General features: G+C 41.6%; 1 long non-coding RNA gene across 3 annotated transcripts; it reads right to left on the bottom strand.

Moving 5' to 3' along the window:
• Positions 1–12,783: 12,783 nt before the first annotated feature.
• LOC127329560 (uncharacterized) lies at positions 12,784–15,284 on the bottom strand. 3 transcript variants are annotated; one of them, XR_007868973.1, is made up of 3 exons: positions 14,515–15,184; positions 14,349–14,437; positions 12,784–14,175 (listed from the first exon to the last, which is right to left on the bottom strand). It is a non-coding gene; the product is annotated as an uncharacterized lncRNA (long non-coding RNA). The 3 variants fall into 3 exon arrangements; XR_007868974.2 differs by lacking the exon at positions 12,784–14,175 and adding an exon at positions 15,193–15,284 and having other exon boundaries at positions 14,345–14,437; positions 14,515–15,078; XR_007868972.1 differs by lacking the exon at positions 12,784–14,175 and having other exon boundaries at positions 14,345–14,437.
• Positions 15,285–18,319: the final 3,035 nt, after the last annotated feature.

Below are 18,319 nucleotides of genomic sequence, written 5' to 3'. Positions count from 1 at the left end.
CTCTACATCAACCAGCCATGTTTCCCCCATCCATGTGTGAGTAATTCCCCCGCTGTAGGCCGAAGGGGATGGTAGGGATTGGATGAGATTGGTCATGTAATAGCATAAGATTGTTAGGGCATAGTGCCTAGTGTCCGTAATTGGTACTTTGATGATATTGTTGCAACTTGTTATGCTTAATGCTTGTCACTAGGGCCCGAGTGCCATGATCTCAGATCTGAACATGTTATTGTTTCATCCTGATATTCATTGTTTATGGTCTTACCTATAAGTTGTATACACATGTCGCTGTCCGGAACCGATGGCCCCGAAGTGACAGAAATCGGGACAACCGGAGGGAATGGTAGCGATGTGAGGATCACATGTGTTCACGGAGTGTTAATGCTTTGCTCCGGTACTCTATTAAAAGGAGTACCTTAATATCCGATAGTTTCCCTTGAGGCCCGGCTGCCACCGGCTGGTAGGACAAAAGATGTTGTGCAAGTTTCTCATTGCGAGCACGCACGACTATATATGGAACACATGCCTATTGATTGCTTTGTACTTGGACACCGTTTTATTATTATCTGCAAATGCCCTGCTATGATTGTTACATGAGTTTCTCTCATCCATGCAACGCCCGTTCATCAGTCCCCGTGCCTACAGTATTTTAATCCTGCTGTTTACTAAAATCACTACTGCTGTCTTTGTTACTCTGCTGCTGTTATTTCACTCTGCTACTGCTTGCTATAAAACTGTTACTCTTGATAAACTCTTGCGAGCAAGTCTGTTTCCAGGTGCAGCTGAATTGACAACTCCGCTGTTAAGGCTTCCAAGTGTTCTTTGTCTCCCCTTGTGTCGAATCAATAAATTGGGTTTTACTTCCCTCGAAGACTGTTGCGATCCCCTATACTTGTGGGTCATCAAGACTATTTTCTGACGCCGTTGCCGGGGAGCATAGCTTTATTTAGAAGTTCACTTGGATTAATATTGTTCGCTGCAAATTCTCCATCATGGGTAAACCTCGCGATACTAAGATCGCCATATTACCATCCACTACAAGAAAAGGTACAATTCTGAATACCTCCGCTACACTTGATTCACCATCTGTGATTGATAAACTTGTTTCACCGCCGCATGCTTCACATGCGGGTACTTCTGCTGAATCTGAAAACTCTCATAATATTGATAATATTTCTGTTGTGCTTGATGATAGTGGTTCATTGGGATCTTTTCTAGACGCTACGATTACTAGGTCTAGACAAATTGAAAATACTGAAACTCCTAATGCTACTACACCTGTTAATTCACCTGAACTTGATTATTTTAGTGCTGATCCTGATGAAGATTATGTGGAGCTTAATGATGATTTTATTGAAAAATGCAATGCTACTACTGATGCAAGAAAAATTAAAAAGTTGCTTGCAGAACATGCTGTTAGATATAAACTGTCTCCTGACCCTAAATTTGCCACATCTCCCATAAACATTAAGGATAAAGATTATGATTTTTCTCTTGATCTATCTCATATAGCTACTATTGAGAAAACACCCTTTTGTGGTACTGAAAAAGAAAGTGCTGTTGAACACATGACTGAGTTATCTACTCTAAGTAGCTTGTTTTCTGATGATGTCAAGATGCGTACTTACTTTGTTGCTAAAATCTTTCCATTCTCATTAAAGGATGACGCTAAAACTTGGTATAATAATTTGCCACCTAATTCTATTAAAAGTCCGAAAGAATTGCTTGATGTTTTCTTCCGCAAATACTTTCCTGCTAGTGCTCAACATATTGCTTTGCAGAGAATTTATAATTTTGACCAGGGAGATGAAGAGAAATTGCCTGAGGCTTGGGCGAGATTTTGCTCTCTTATTAGAGCTCGGCCTGATCATGATTTGGAAAAGCATGATTTACTTGATATATTTTATAGCGGACTAACCATTGAGTCTAGGGCATACCTGGATAGTTGTGCTGGTTGTGTTTTCAGAAAAGAACTCAGACGATTTGAAGAATTATTGGCTAAAATAAGCCGGAATCATGATGATTGGACTACGCCTGAACCAACTCCAACGCCAATATTGAAGAAGAGGGGTTTAATTAAATTGAATGATGAAGATATGAGGGAAGCCAAGAAGTCTCTCAAGGAGAAAGGTATTAAATCTGAAGATGTGAAGAATCTACCTCCTATAGAAGATGTATGTGAGATAATTCCCCCTTCATCCATGATTGAGGTAAACTCCCTTCAACGATTTACTAGGGAAGATATTCCGTATTCTAAACCTCCTGCACAATGCTTAGATGAGTTTGATAATTATATTGTTAAGCAAGAAAATTTTAATATGAGAGTAGAGAATCATTTAATGGAAAATTCTCGAGCTATTAGTGAATTGCATGATATTGTGGAGAGAACCTCCAATGATGTTAAGATGCTTGTTAAACATTTTCATATGATTCAAACTCAAATTGATCAACTCACTAAAGTGCAAAATGACTTGTTAGGGAATAATTCTAAAGAGAAACATGCTTATGAAGTAACAACTAGAGGTGGTGTCTCTACCCAGGATCCTCTATATCCTGAAGGGCATCCCAAAAGAATTGAACAAGATTCTCAACACATTGAACCTAGTGCTCATTCTAAGAAGAAAAAGAAGAAGAAGCATAAAAATGTTGTAGAATCCTCTGAACCTGCTAATGATCCTAATAGTATTTCTATTTCTGATGCTGAAACTGAAAGTGGTAATGAACATGATAAAGATAATGATAAGAATGATACTCCTGATAAAGAAGAGGTTGAAGAAGAACCTGAAAAGCATGCTAAAAATAAAAAGTATACTAAAGAAGATTTTATTGCTGAGAAACATGGTAATGAAAGAGAACCTTGGGTGCAAAAGCAAATGCCTTTTCCTGCTAAGAAACTAAAATCAAAGGAAGAAGAACACTATAATAAATTTTGTGATTGGATGAAACCTTTATTCTTGCAAATCCCTTTGACTGATGCTATTAAATTGCCTCCTTATTCAAAGTATATGAAAGATATTGTTACTAACAAAAGGAAAATCCCCAATGAGGAAATTTCCACTATGCTTGCTAATTACTCTTTCAATGGCAAAATTCCAAAGAAGTTGGGCGACCCAGGTATACCTACTATTCCTTGTTCTATTAAGAATAATTATGTTAAAACTGCTCTATGTGACTTGGGAGCCGGTGTTAGTGTTATGCCTTTTTCTCTTTATAAGAGACTTTACTTAGATAAGTTGATACCTACTGATATATCTTTGCAAATGGCTGATAAATCTACTGCTATTCCTGTTGGTATATGTGAGAATGTTCCTGTTCAAGTTACTACTAATTGCTTGATATTAACTGATTTTGTTGTGTTGGAAATGCCTGAAGATGATAATATGTCTATTATTCTTGGGAGACCTTTTCTTAACACCGCAGGGGCTGTTATTGATTGCAATAAAGGAAAGGTTACTTTCAATGTTGATGATAGGGAGCATACCGTTTATTTTCCCAAGAGGATTGAGAAAGCGTGTGGAGTTAATACTATTTCTAATGTGAGAACTATCAAAGTGGGAACTATTGATTGTCCTATATATGAGCCTAAAGAAGAATATCAAACTCTCGTGATTGGATCCATATCAATACAATTCAAGGTAACATGATTGATTTGAGGTTTATTTCTTCTTATGCTATGTAAAATTTATTTGGTGGCAAGACCTGATCAACCTTATTAACGAATACTTTTATATGCATAGAGGAGGTAAACAACATCTCTTTCTTCCTCCACTTGCTCTAGTTGCTGTAGCATTTTTAATTTGCAAAGTCCCTTAGTTATTTGGAGATTTCAAAAATTTTCCTGGCCAGTAATAATAAACTAAATACCCAGAAATGTGCATTTTTCAAAGTTTTCAAAAATTCACAAAAATTATACCGTTGGTCCTATTTTTCGACGAGGCACCTGGGAGCACCAGAGGATGACCTGTGGGGCACCAGAGGGCGCCAAACCACAGGCCGGCGCGGCCAAGGAGGTGGCCGCGCCACCATGTGGTGTGGGCCCCTCCTTGCCCCACTTTGTCATCTCTTTCTCCCAGCACTTTCTCTCTCCCGAAAAAACTCGTACCAAGTTCCTCTCTCTCGCGTTTTTGCTCCAGAGCTCCAGATTTTTCGATCTCTTTGCTCAGCCCAGATTTCTTGCTGAAATTTGGCACATTTGCTCCTTGGTATGTGACTCTTTCACCCATCCAAGTAGAATTTTGTTTGGTTGAGTATATCTTGAATATTTTGCTGCTGTAGGTAACATGTTTAGTGAGCTTGCATGCTTGTTCTAAGTGGTAGAAACTAGTTTTGATGCATGATTAGTACTCTAGCAAGTTCCTATGGTAGTTTCCCTCAATTATATGTCACCAAATCAAATTTTTATATCATTTGTTGAAAATTTCAGAGAAGGGATGAAGAAGTTCAACTTTGGAGAGTTGTTCAAGAAAGGAACAACCAGCACCGGGAGGCCTTCTAGGGCCGCCACCCGGATTAGGCGATCGTACAACGAGGATATCATCGCGCCTAGCTTCGCGCCCGAAGAGGACAACGGGGCTCCTAATGCTTCGTCTTTTCCATGCTATGATTTTCTGAGGAATGCAGGGATATTGGAGGATTTCTCCACCCTTGTCAACAGGGCAGGCTTAACCACCTATGTGGGTGATGAAAGGGAGCAATACTACATGCTCACCAAAATCTTCGTCGAGAGCTTCAAGTTCCACAACAAGCAATATGAGCCGACAGTTGCATTCAAGATCTATGGTAATCCTGTTACTATGGGATTGGAAGATTTTTGTCGTGCATTGGATATTGCCCCTGTAGGTACAGCAAGTAGGATTGATGACAACCCCCGGGACTTGTTGGAGCTTTATCGAGGGATCACCGATGATGATTGTCGCACCATTCAGCGTGGCAAGATAAGGAACATTCAACTCCCCACCATTAAGTATTTTGCGTATTACATTGCTACTAGCATTCTTGGTAGGGAGAAAACTAGCAATATTTCTAGTTACCATCTTGCTTTCTTGAATATTGCACTTACTGGTCAGACATCTTATCATCTTGGTTCTCTTATTGCTCGCCGCCTGACTAACAGGGAGCCTATTTTTGGAGGAACTATTGCACTGCGTGTTTTAACTTATTTAAGGCTTCCTATTGATCCTAATGATGTGCCATTGGCCCCTAGGAGACTCGATATTGTTGCTATGAAGAGTCATCATTTTGTTACCACTGATTCTACTTTAGATAATATGGTCTATAGAATGTTGTTTTCTGACGGGGATGAGAAGGAAATCCCTCTTCCCCAACCAGGTTTGTTCAGTATTGACAGGCAATCATGGTCGTGCACTAAGGAGGAGGTGGATGAACATATGAAGATACAAGACTTCCACCAGCAGCATGACTCCGAGGACGCCGAGGCCTCCCACGACTACACCGTCACGTATCCGGGTGCTTCTTCTAGCACATACCCGGAATACGATCCATCTTCGTCATACTACGGAGATATTACCTCATGGGATCGATGGGATTGAACTCCACTTAGGCCAAACGCCTAAGCTTGGGGGGAGGTATACCGGCATCACTCATTCTTTGCATATTATGGTTGCTGGATACGTGTACATACTTGTTTTGTTCGTTTGAGTGGTTTTCTAATGAGAGGAAGATGATATTTGGGGAAGTGCTGCCTGAAAACAGATTCTGGACTGTTACTAGAAAAATTCGTGCGCACATCCAGAGCGTTATTTTGAGCTGCCAATTTTTGTGCAGGTTCCCCAGGTTGTTATCTAACTTTCATTAGTTGAACACTTTTCGAGCTGAGCAACGTAAGATTTTTGTAAAAATCGATTTCTGTACTGCTGTCAGGTTTTGGCAGATTTCTGCCATCTCGCTTTTCTGTGTTTCTTTTAGTTTGCTATTTCTTGTTTTTGTTTTGTTTCCTTCCCAAAACACAAAAAGATCAAAAATATTTCTGTTGTTTCTCTTCACCATTTGTTTGCTTTGGTTTCTTGCATTTGTTTCGCTTTATTTGCTGTTGCTAGTTTGTTATAAGAAAACCCAAAAAGATTTTGCTTTGTTTGTTTGTTTCCTTTTGTTCTTGTTTCTAATTCGAAAACATCAAAAATATTTGCTGTTCTTCTTTGGTTTGTAAAGTTCTTTATGAGTTCAATGGTCTTCGGTGGCTGGAGCGTGGTTTTCATTTCATATTATCCAAGCTGCACAAGTGAAAAGGCAATAATGACGATCTACGACAATTGGATTGTGGTGAGAGGCTGGTATGAACTCTATTTGTTTTCATTTTTGTACATATACTCATCCATGTGAGCATGCTTAGTTGGTTCATGTGAGGTATATGTTATTTGAGAAAGTCTAGTAGTTTATGATCTCTCATGATTAGCTCCAATCTATTAATATGAGTAGCATGTCATGGATGTTTGCTTGCATTGTTTTATTCATAAGTAAGTATGGCATTGTGGTATCCTCCTCTGAATAATTCATTTATATCGACTTGGCACATGCTCACGCATGCATATGACTGAACAAAAAGTCAATTAAGCCTCGATGATTTATATTGCTTCAGAGTTCTTGTATCACTTTTATGCCTCCGTTAATTTATTTTGCCGCAAGCATGATTATGACGATTCTTGCTCTCTTGATTTGTCGCTCCCTAGTCTATTGCTAGCCTTCACTTGTACTGAGCGGGAACGCTGCTCGTGCTTCCAAACACCTGAAAACCAAGTTGTTCCAAAAGTGTCCACCATAAATACCTATGCATGGCATTTCAAACCATTCCAAGTAAATTCTCATGCGCTACCTTTAAAACCTTCAAAATGCTTCTCAATTTGTGTTTATGTTTCATAGCTCATGAGGAAGTATGTGGTGTTTAGCTTTCAACCTTGTCATTTACTTTTGACGGACTCTCATATGGACTAGTGGCACATCCGCTTATCCAATAACTTTGCAAAAAGAGCTGGCAATGGGATTCCCAGTCCCAAATTAATTAACTTAAATAGACACTCCTCCATGGTTTGTGATTGTTGGACGGCACCCGAAGGATTTGGTTAGCCATGGCTTGTGTAAGCAAAGGTTGGGGGGAGTGTCATCATCATAATAAAAATAAAATAAAAGGCACTCCTTCATGGTATGAGATTGTTGGCAGGCACCCGAGGATTCGGTTAGCCATGGTTTGTGTAAGAAAGGTTGGAAGGAGTGCCACATAAATATGCAAATAATTCATGGGAGCCGCTCTTGAAAGTCCGGTTGGCGAGGTAGTTAGTGTACCCATTACCATTCGTTGACAACAACAAACACCTCTCAAAATAATTTTACTCCTGTCTTTATAAAAATGAAAAGCTCTAGCGCATGTTAATCCCTGCTTCCCTCTGCGAAGGGTCAATCTTTTACTTTTATGTTGTGTCTCCATTATTTCTTTGAGCACTATCTTGAGAGCACAACTGTCATTCTTAGTATAATATGCTTGTCTCAAAATATGATTGATTGTGGTATAACTTTGATGCATTTATCTTTTGACAATCACTACTTCTAGTCTTTCTATGAACTCCAGAGGTGCCCGGGCATTTATGTTTTGCCAACCAAATACAGGCAAGCGAGATACCACTTTATCATACTCTCTTATGAACATTGCAATCCTGCTTATACACATGATTCATGATGCTTATTAATTGTTGGTACCTCTCCATGATTGACATAGCTGTTAGATGATCTTATTTGCATGTATCTCATTATGAATTGCTTAAGTATTAGCTATAGCATGAGAATATATACATCATATGAGCAAATGTGTTCGTGAAAGTTCTTTTATCGCTCAGTTGTTAACTGAATTGCTTGAGGACAAGCAATAAGCTAAGCTTGGGGGGAGTTGATACGTCCAAAACGTATCTACTTTCCCGAACACTTTTGCTATTGTTTTGCCTCTAATTTGTGTATTTTGGATGCAACTAACATGGACTAACGCTGTTTTCAGCAGAACTGCTCTGGTGTCTCGTTTTTGTGCAGAAATCCAACTTTCGGGAAAATCCTCGAAATTTATGCAGAAGGCCCTATTTTCCCAGAATAATGACGGAGCCAGAAGGACAATTAAGGTGGAGGCCCGAGGGCCCCACACCATAGGGCGGCGCGGCCCAGGGGGGCCCGCGCGGCCCTGTGGTGTGGCCCCCTCGGCCGGCCTCCGACGCCCTCCTTCGGACTATTTATCGGCCTCGACCTAAAAACGCACGGGGAGAAGTCGAAGTCGCCAGAAACCCTCCAGAACGCCGCCACATCGCGAAACTCCGTCGCAGGAGCCAGAAGTCTCCGATCTGGCACTCCGCCGGGACGGGGAATTGGAGGAGATCATCGCCGCCATCACCGCCAACGCCTCTACATCAACCAGCCATGTTTCCCCCATCCATGTGTGAGTAATTCCCCCGCTGTAGGCCGAAGGGGATGGTAGGGATTGGATGAGATTGGTCATGTAATAGCATAAGATTGTTAGGGCATAGTGCCTAGTGTCCGTAATTGGTACTTTGATGATATTGTTGCAACTTGTTATGCTTAATGCTTGTCACTAGGGCCCGAGTGCCATGATCTCAGATCTGAACATGTTATTGTTTCATCATGATATTCATTGTTTATGGTCTTACCTATAAGTTGTATACACATGTCGCTGTCCGGAACCGATGGCCCCGAAGTGACAGAAATCGGGACAACCGGAGGGAATGGTAGCGATGTGAGGATCACATGTGTTCACGGAGTGTTAATGCTTTGCTCCGGTACTCTATTAAAAGGAGTACCTTAATATCCAGTAGTTTCCCTTGAGGCCCGGCTGCCACCGGCTGGTAGGACAAAAGATGTTGTGCAAGTTTCTCATTGCGAGCACGCACGACTATATATGGAACACATGCCTATTGATTGCTTTGTACTTGGACACCGTTTTATTATTATCTGCAAATGCCCTGCTATGATTGTTACATGAGTTTCTCTCATCCATGCAACGCCCGTTCATCCGTCCCCGTGCCTACAGTATTTTAATCCTGCTGTTTACTAAAATCACTACTTCTGTCTTTGTTACTCTGCTGCTGTTATTTCACTACTGCTACTGCTATAAAACTGTTACTACTGATAAACTCTTGCGAGCAAGTCTGTTTCCAGGTGCAGCTGAATTGACAACTCCGCTGTTAAGGCTTCCAAGTGTTCTTTGTCTCCCCTTGTGTCGAATCAATAAATTGGGTTTTACTTCCCTCGAAGACTGTTGCGATCCCCTATACTTGTGGGTCATCATAGGGTTCCCCCAGAACGATGACCCGTACGGTTACAGAAGCCGTAAGAGAAAGATGGATCGGGATGCAGATGTTGTGGCGAAGTTGGTAACGGAAATGGATGTGATGAAGAAAACTGTGAGTGTACTAGTAGCCGAAAGAGATGCAGCTCGGGCGCAGCATGAAGATCATCCAATGGATCTCGGAAGCCAGCAGCGGAGAAGAACCAGCGTGGCTTCCACGGAGGCCTCACCGGCTGGTGCACCGACGATCAAAATTACTGCACCGGAGCCTCTGGTGGTCGAAATTACTGCACCGGAGCCTCCTCGCTACCCCGTGGACGATATAAAGGAGATGAAAGCATGTCATCTGTATTATCCTATCGGGAACATGTCCATGAAGGTAGCCATCGGCAGTGCTTTACCACCTGGAGCACTCCACCACAACAACCCCATTCAAGATGGCTATGCTCGTGTCACGGTGGAGGAGATAGTCCAAGGGTTTGAGGACCTGGACATTGACATTGCTACACCTGAAGGGGTGAAAAGACTTGGAGATGTCAAGCGCCAGTTCATTCTATGGCAGAAGAAATTTATCAAGTTTCCAGGCGAGGCGCCAACAAGTCCACCCCCCTACGGTGGTGGTGGTGGTGGTGGCGGTGGCGGTGGCGGTGACGGTGGCGGTGGCGGTGGTGGTGGTGGTGCTTCACCTAATACACCTCCTTCACGTCAGCCGACGCCGCCCCCCAGTCCTCGTCCAGCAGGTGATCAGACACCGGTACCGCCCCCCAATCCACCTCCGGCGAAGAAGCAGAAGCAGTCCTGGGTTATTAACCCGGACCCTTATGTACCTAGAACCACAAAGATACCAGAGCCATCACTGAAGCCTCTCCCCACGAGGCCTTGGGAACGTAGTGCCGAGGAAGTCGACGCACACGCGGCTGCTGATTTAGAGAAATGGAAGGCGGCCTGGAAGAAGAAAAGAGAGCCCGAGCCCAAGCCAGTATTTTCTGATGAGCAAAAGAAGTGGGCTAAGTCATTTTTGAACACACCGTCCCAAGCCGCGAAGAATCTGCCTGACGACTATGCACGTGAACTAAAGAATCAGGCACGCATATTCAAGGAGAAGAATGAGGAGGCCGATAAAGCGGAATTACAAAGTGCACAAAGCGGGAAACGAGTTGTTGCCCAGCTCGGGGAACAAAGTAAACAATCGATTGCCCCGCTTATAGTGACAGCCGCCGGTCCGGATGCCCCCGAAATCATAGAAGCTGCGGCAGCACAGGGATTGACTGTAACGAGTGCCAGAGAACAAGCGGCCAACTTAGGTATTACTCTTCGTGAACTGTTAGGCCTTGATGAGGCGCCAGTGAAGGAGGTAGTACTTACATATGTGAAGAATGGGCCTCTCGTCGAGCCTGCGCAGGAAGAGGATCTACCTCCACAAATGAAAGGTCTGCTGAACTGGTACAAGGGTTACATAAAACATAAAAACGCCAAAGATTATATTTATGCGGAAGTTGGATATGAGCATCACTTCAAACAATATTGTGTACAAATTCATCTGAGTGAATTGTTCTAGCTTTTCAATCTGCGCGAGCTCGACAAATCTATCATCAGTTGCTACATTCTGTAAGTGATTTATTTCTACCCCATCTCATTCATATTGCCTGCACTATATATATATATATGTCCTAACTATATTGTTGTGTCCGCTATTATACATGCAGATTGAAGATTAAGGAATGCAGAGTAAGGAGCATCCATGATGTTGGGTTCATTGACCCACACATCGTTAATGGATATACGTTAAAGCATCACCCCGCCGACGTGGAGAAAGACCTATGGCGGTTTCTTGATAAGCAGGAACTCAAAAGTGATATTCTATTTCCTTACCATTTTGGGTGAGTGTTTATGTCTTGAGCACATTCTCTTTTGTTTACTCCATGCATGGTATGTGGCCGGCTAATCGATGAGTTATGCATGACGTACTGTGCATGTATCGTGTCCGCAGGTTCCACTGGATTCTGCTAGTAATTAAAATTGACAAATCAGAATGTCTCATCCACGACTCTCTGGATATGGATAAGGCGGAGTGGGCCGACATGAGACAAATGATTCAAAAGTAATTGTTTTCATTCATTTGCGCTCTATATCGATCGGCCTATTTCGTTCATTTCCTAATTAAGCTTCAAGTAATTAACTAATAACTCTCTTGTTCATTTAATTTTCTTTGCCTCGTAGGGTTTGGAGACGGTTCTTAGATACAAAGGTCGGTGAATTCAAGAAAGAGCTAAATTTCATGCGGTCAAAGGCTAAGAATGGTAGCGATATGCAGCCACCGGGAACCAATCTGTGTGGATACTATGTCTGTGAGATGATCCGGAGATACACCTCTGAGCGCGTTCCGAGTGATCTCAATGCTCAGAGGAATCACCTCCGGTCGATGCTTAGTCCAGAAGCTCGCTTCCGACCACTTCAAGAGGAACTAGCTGGATGGTTCAGGAGGGAAGTCCTCCATCCTAAAGGAGAACACCATTGCGACGACGTAGAACTATACATGCATTAAATTATGTATGGAAACTTGTTCAAACTTGTATATGGTCATCCGATGATATTGAATATATATTGTATATTCCTCTTGAATTCTTTTTGGTTATAATTTCAAATTTGTTTGAAATTGTACATTCATATGCATGTATATATGTAGTACCGTAGAATATGTGAAACTCCTTCAAAATTACAATAAAGCACAAAAGAAATAAAACAATATACAAATTAAACACAAAATATGTTTAGGGGGGGGGCAGGTTTAGGGGGGGCCGAAAACCCTAAACCTGCGGCGGCCTTTAGTCGCGGTTGGCCAGAAGAACCGCGACTAAAGGTCCTCCGCCCGGACGGCCGCCTGGCGCCCACGTGGACGGGCCTTTAGTCGCGGTTCGTAAGGAACCGCGACTAAAGGGGGGGCCTTTAGTCGCGATACTTTGGTCGCGGTTGCGCAACCGCGACTAATGGCAGTTGCGAACCGCGACCAAAGGCCCTTTTTCCACCAGTGAAAGCTCTGTGTAATGCCGCCAGTTGCAGAGGCGTGGAAAACAAATCTAAGAAGGGTCCATGGCTGAGCCTTGACGGAAGAGACAATGGGTCGATGATGCATTGCTGCTACTTGAAGCGCTGCTGGGAAGCTGAATGGGCACCACTGGGTGCAGGAATTAATATCCAAGTTCACTCGCAATAAAAACGCATGGCCATTGTCCATAGGAGTCCAAGAATCATAGGATACTGAGAGATTACGACGCTGGAGAAATAAAGTCATGCGGTATGACTCTATTACTTCTTGGCATGAGTGTTGGTTGGCTGTACACCACTTTCCACCGTTGATTTTCCAATCCAATGTTCATGATAATTAGAATGACGTGGCTGCATCAGGAATGAGCTTGCAAACATTAAATGCATTTTAGTGGGGATCAACTTTATAGATACTAGATGACACCCCGCACGTTGCTGCGGGAAATTATATGTAAAACATTATAAAAATTGTACATACTAAAGGGGCGACAAAATTAGGGCGGGAACTAATAAATTAATAGAGGGAGACAGTAGTTGTTTGTGTATAACATGGCTTGCTATTACCAATATATCAGCATAGATATATTATCAGACCACTTTTTAAAATCTTACTATGAAGAATCAACAATTCGGCATGACACAGGAAAATATGACATTATGCTCATAAGATGTGAGTTGTTTCATCCATGTGTATCTTTTGTCTAACGACACAACACTTCTATTCGAGTTAACTGATATAGATAAAGCTTCTCATGTGGTGTAGCATCATGTATGATGTGAAGTAGAGAAACTCGGAAGGAGTCATTTAATTTGATAAAGGAACCAAATAGTGTATGATAGAGCAGGGCATAGAGATGGGAATTTCGTTGTTAACATCCTTGGCGGTTAAAATGGACATAATCATAGCCTGTGGGCATAACCAATAATTAAACATCGTTCATTGCTGCAGATTCCCGAACAACATAAAAATCATGGTTAGATGAGACATAAGAATTTCATTTTAGAGGATATACTTCCATTTTAGAGGATATCCTTGCCGGTTTAAATGAACATTGTATACCTGCATATGTCCCGTAGTGCTGAATCTCAGTTGAGCTGCAACTTGTAGCGTACCAAAACTACAAAAAATAACACATGGAAGAGGAACAAAGACGGGCCTCTAAACATTCCCCTCATTCAGATTAATAAGGAGGCAATGCAGATTAAAAAAGTGTACTGTAAAATAACTGAAAAATGAAGACAAAGCAAGACATTTAGTCTTGACTTGGAAACCTTCAGAGTGAAAATATGCACTAATATTGCAGGTGAATATATATAAAATTCTTACCCTCCGTAGCAAGGAAAAAAAAACTCTTTCCAGCCACTATGGGCATGCTTCAAAAGCACTTCTTCCAGACATATGGGCATGCTTCAAAAGCACTTCTATGCCAATCTTTCCAAAATTGTAGCTCCTTTTGTATTTCTAGATAAATACAATTATTTCATTGAAATAATATATGAAATTTTATATAGACTACTTCCTTTTAAATGACAACATATCATATTGACAGTTCACACAGTAAAAGAAGTCAGCCAAGCAAACAGTTCAGCAAAAAATTCAAGAAGTACCACGATGTAATTTGTGACTGAATGGCTTCTCTATTCTTTGGTCACTTGACAGGAAACATTGTACTCCAGTTACTGGGGTGTGCACATCGAAGTATTTTTCTAATATGACATCTCCGTAGGCCTCCAAGGATGCAAGTTACAGATAATGCATTGGTTTATGACTTCATGTTCCGGCTCATGCATTCATTCCAAGACCAGAGCCAAATGTGATCTTGGAGACTCGTTCCCTACTTGAACAATAATCACTATACATGTGTCAGGTAACATGAAGAATGCAAACAGACGAATGAAACTTTTTCAATCAGATCATCTCATATTGTAATATTGCAAAGTTTAGAATCGGACCAAAATCATAGAAGAACAACTACAATAAACAAAGTAAAAATAAACAACGGATGACCTGGCGGTACATTACTTCAAACACATGAGCTATAACCCTCACAAGGCTTTTTCGGAAGAACTATGGAACCATATATTTTTCCATATTACCTGTATGCCAAACAATTTCTTAGCATGAAACAGTTTTCCAATGTGAGTGAGGAATCTTAAATATGGCAAATTTCTACCTGAAGGGCATGGAACATGAACTGGTCCCTTTTCTTTCATGTCTGATAGACTGATACAATGCATCGCTCTTGTGGATTGACATCTTTTGAGACAGCATATGGTACCATCTGACCATGATACATTTGCATTCTTGGCCGTTCAGGTTTTTTATGAGGCTATATGTTCAATGAAGTCAACAGATCGGCATGATGAACAAATCATCGAACACCTGTAGTGCAAGACATAAACGACAGAAAAGTGAGGAAGAGGAAAAGAGGAATATGAAGTATGGGTTATCTTGGTGAGTGACCGCCTCATCTGAGTCAGCGCCTGCCTCGCCGGGTCTTGATTCCTGCGGAGGACAGAGATCTCATGGAGGACAAAACCTGCTCAAATATAGACCGAATGGGATGGATGTAGATAGAAGCAAAAATTGTATACAGTGGTCACGCACACTACCGGTGGAGGATGCCCAACGTGTGACGGGATGCCTTGTGCAGTTGCGCTAATGCTCAGCAGAGTTGCTCCCTGGATCGATTGATGCCTAGCTTCGGGGCAGATGAACAATCTGCAATCCCGGCATCCTTTTTAAAGTAGGAGAAGAGGAAGGTGAATCCATCAGTGCCTTTTAATTACTTCAGTTAGTGGAAGAAGAGAAGATGAACAGTGTTAATCAATGGAGAAGACGAAGGACACACCGAGCAAATGAGGCGCTGGAAGAAGAACCACATGAACCGGTCGATGAGCTGGGCTTTATCGATGACGTGGACAGTTTCATGTTGAGACAAATAGGCAAGTGATGTAGCATAGCTGCATGTAGAGAAAAATCCTTCTAGTGGAGTGCTCCTATTTAGAGATAAAAGATGAGCTGGGTTTTATCGATGACGTGGACAGTTTCATGTTGAGACAAATAGGCAAGTGATGTGGCATAGCTGCATGTAGAGAAAAATCCTTCTAGTGGGGTGCTCCTATTTAGAGATAAAAGATTATAGATTGGCAATCCAACCGTCATTAGTGTTACCTAAACAACGGTGCAAAAAAAATACAAATTGATATCAAGTCACATAGTAGTGTTTACAGTACATTCTGGGCATCTGGAACTCTTACGTCAGCTATCCACCACCATATTGACCCATTGTGAAGTAAAGAAGCCCAAATATGTGGGATTTAACGTGCAAGGCGCTATGCAAAGATATGCATTACAAAACAAGAACTATCACATACTTTCATATGATGCAGCTTACCACCACACAGAAAAAAGGCGTATACTCAGATGAAGATAGAGAAATAGAGAGACAAGTAGGAAAGTCATTGAAGGATTATCCAGAAATAGACCTACCGAATGACTCTCTCTGTCGTAAAATAACTTGCTCAACTTTTCCTAAAAGTTTAACTATATTGAGATTAAAAAATTAGGTACATACATGTATTTATAAAGAAGAATAATGGCATTACGAAAGATGCGGGTAGAGAGAAATAATTTCTAATTCGTGCAAGGATGGATAGACGAAAATATGTAAGAGCACAAATAGGAATCATATTAATATACATTGTCAGATGGGAATAATAAAGTGTTCAATCCCACTCCAATAAATGTGAGAAAAAATATTTAATGTTCAAAAAAAATCAGACCCTGCAAATACGCATATTATATTAAATTAATATTCTTAAATACTAAATCGTATATATAAATATTAAATAGTGTTCTCCTATTTTTTTGAAACGTGACAACAAAATATAATCTTCATAGATTGCTAAATGTCTATTTAATGTCTAGGACCGCAAATGCGTGGGCCACACTGTTAGTTACTGGTAAGATAGACATCAATAAAATATATATCAAATATACCTTTCTTCTTGATTTGGCCGCTTTTCAGATCAGCCAGATACTTGGGGCAATTGCGCTTCCAGTGTCCGTCACCCTTGCAGTAATAGCACATAGTTGAAAGTGCATGGAGCCCCCATGTGTGGTTTTGGTAATTAATGACAATCCCTATGGACTAATGTTTGCATTGAGTTATATTTGTAGGAGTTGTCCATAGGCAATTCTTGAACCATATGTTGGCTTCAAGGTTGCAATAAGAAGAAATTGATGAAGGATATCAAGTGTCAAGTATGTCTTGAAGATGAAGATGAAGTGAGCCCTCAAGCTACTTCAAGACATCAACATGATGAAGAATGAAGAAATGAAGTGCAAGTTCAAGATGAGCCATCTCGAAGAGATCCTTTGCTTGAGTCTTGCCATCCATATGGTGATCATGGATATGTGAAGATGCGCCGAAGAAGAAGCTCTCCCATGGTGGATTATGGGGGAGCAATCCACAAGACTTCGTCAAGCAAGCACAAGCAAGAAAGGCGTTCCATCTTGTTGAGGTCAAGATCGTCGTCATCGAGCTCAAGTGGAATGCGCAAGTATAAGGTTTGCTCTTGATAGGGTTTGTTTCTCACCGGTCTCATAGTGTAGTTGGAGACCGGTTTATAGTTTAGTTGCCGTACTATCAAGAGGGCTCTCGAGTGAGTAACTCGATCGTATCGTTCGGAGAGAGCTCAAACCTTTGCATCCTTGCATCATCTTTCTTGGTTGTTATTTGGACCTTATCCATGTGATGTTTTAGAGCTTGTGCTTATTCTCATGACAAGCTCTAGTTCATCGAAAACGGATTTCGCATAGATCACTTGTTGCGTTTTCGAGTTTGGTTCATCATCTTTCTTGGTTGTTATTTGGACCTTATCCATGTGATGTTTTAGAGCTTGTGCTTATTCTCATGACAAGCTCTAGTTCATCTAAAACGGATTTCGCATAGATCACTTGTTGCGTTTTCGAGTTTGGTTCATCATCTTTCTTGGTTTTATTTGGATCTTATCCATGTGATGTTTTAGAGCTTGTGCTTATTCTCATGACAAGCTCTAGTTCATTGAGAATGGTTTTTCCATGGGCAACTTGTTGCATTTTCAAGATTGGAGGTTTTACCGGTATGTCTTTTTGAGATAGGTCAAACCTTTCTTCATTTGTTTCTATCCTCCTTTGCTGGACTATGATGTTTCTATGCATATTGTTGTAGAGCTCGTTGTTGTGATTTCAACGAGCCCAAGATCATCGAAATCGGAGTCCGGATGCAAAAGTTATGCCCGTTTTAGTTTTGGTGTTTCTGCAGTTTTCTTAGGCCGGATATTTTGGAAATATCCGGGCCGGATTATCCGGGCCGGATATTTCGGAAATATCCGGCCCCCCCCCGAAATCGTCTAAGGACCGGAAGAAAAGCAGCTCTGGATAGGGGCCGGATTTTTGGCCGGATTTTGTCCAGGTTTTGTCCCTGAGGCCGGATTATCCGGCCCCCGGATAATCCGGCCCCAACTTGGGCCGGAATATCCGGCCTGTTTGCCCAAACGGCTCGATTTTCTTGGGGGGTATAAATACCCCCCTTCTTCCTCCTTGGGCTGTGCTTCTCTCACTCTCTCTCCCCTCCATTGTTGAACTAGAGAAGCTTGCTCCATCTCTCAATCCCTCCATGATTCTTGCCCCCATTTGAGGGAAAAGAGAGAGGAGATCTAGATCTACATTTCTACCAATCAAATCCATCTCTTTGTGAGTGGAACTCTCTAGATCTTGATCTTGGTGTTCTTTGTGAATTCCTTTGTTCTTCCTCTCTTATTCCCCCAATAGCTTTTGTAGCTTTGTTGGAATTTGAGAGAGAAGGACTTGAGCATCTTTGTGGTGTTCTTGCCATTGCATTTGGTGCATCGGTTTGAGTTCTCCACGGTGATTCGTGGTGGTGAAAGCAAGAAGGTTGTTACTCTTGGGTTCTTGGAACCCTAGACGGACTC

Source organism: Lolium perenne, chromosome 2 (assembly GCF_019359855.2).
Source record: "Lolium perenne isolate Kyuss_39 chromosome 2, Kyuss_2.0, whole genome shotgun sequence".
In the NCBI taxonomy this organism is placed as follows: domain Eukaryota; kingdom Viridiplantae; phylum Streptophyta; class Magnoliopsida; order Poales; family Poaceae; genus Lolium; species Lolium perenne.
This window is presented reverse-complemented; position numbering and strand designations above follow the sequence as displayed.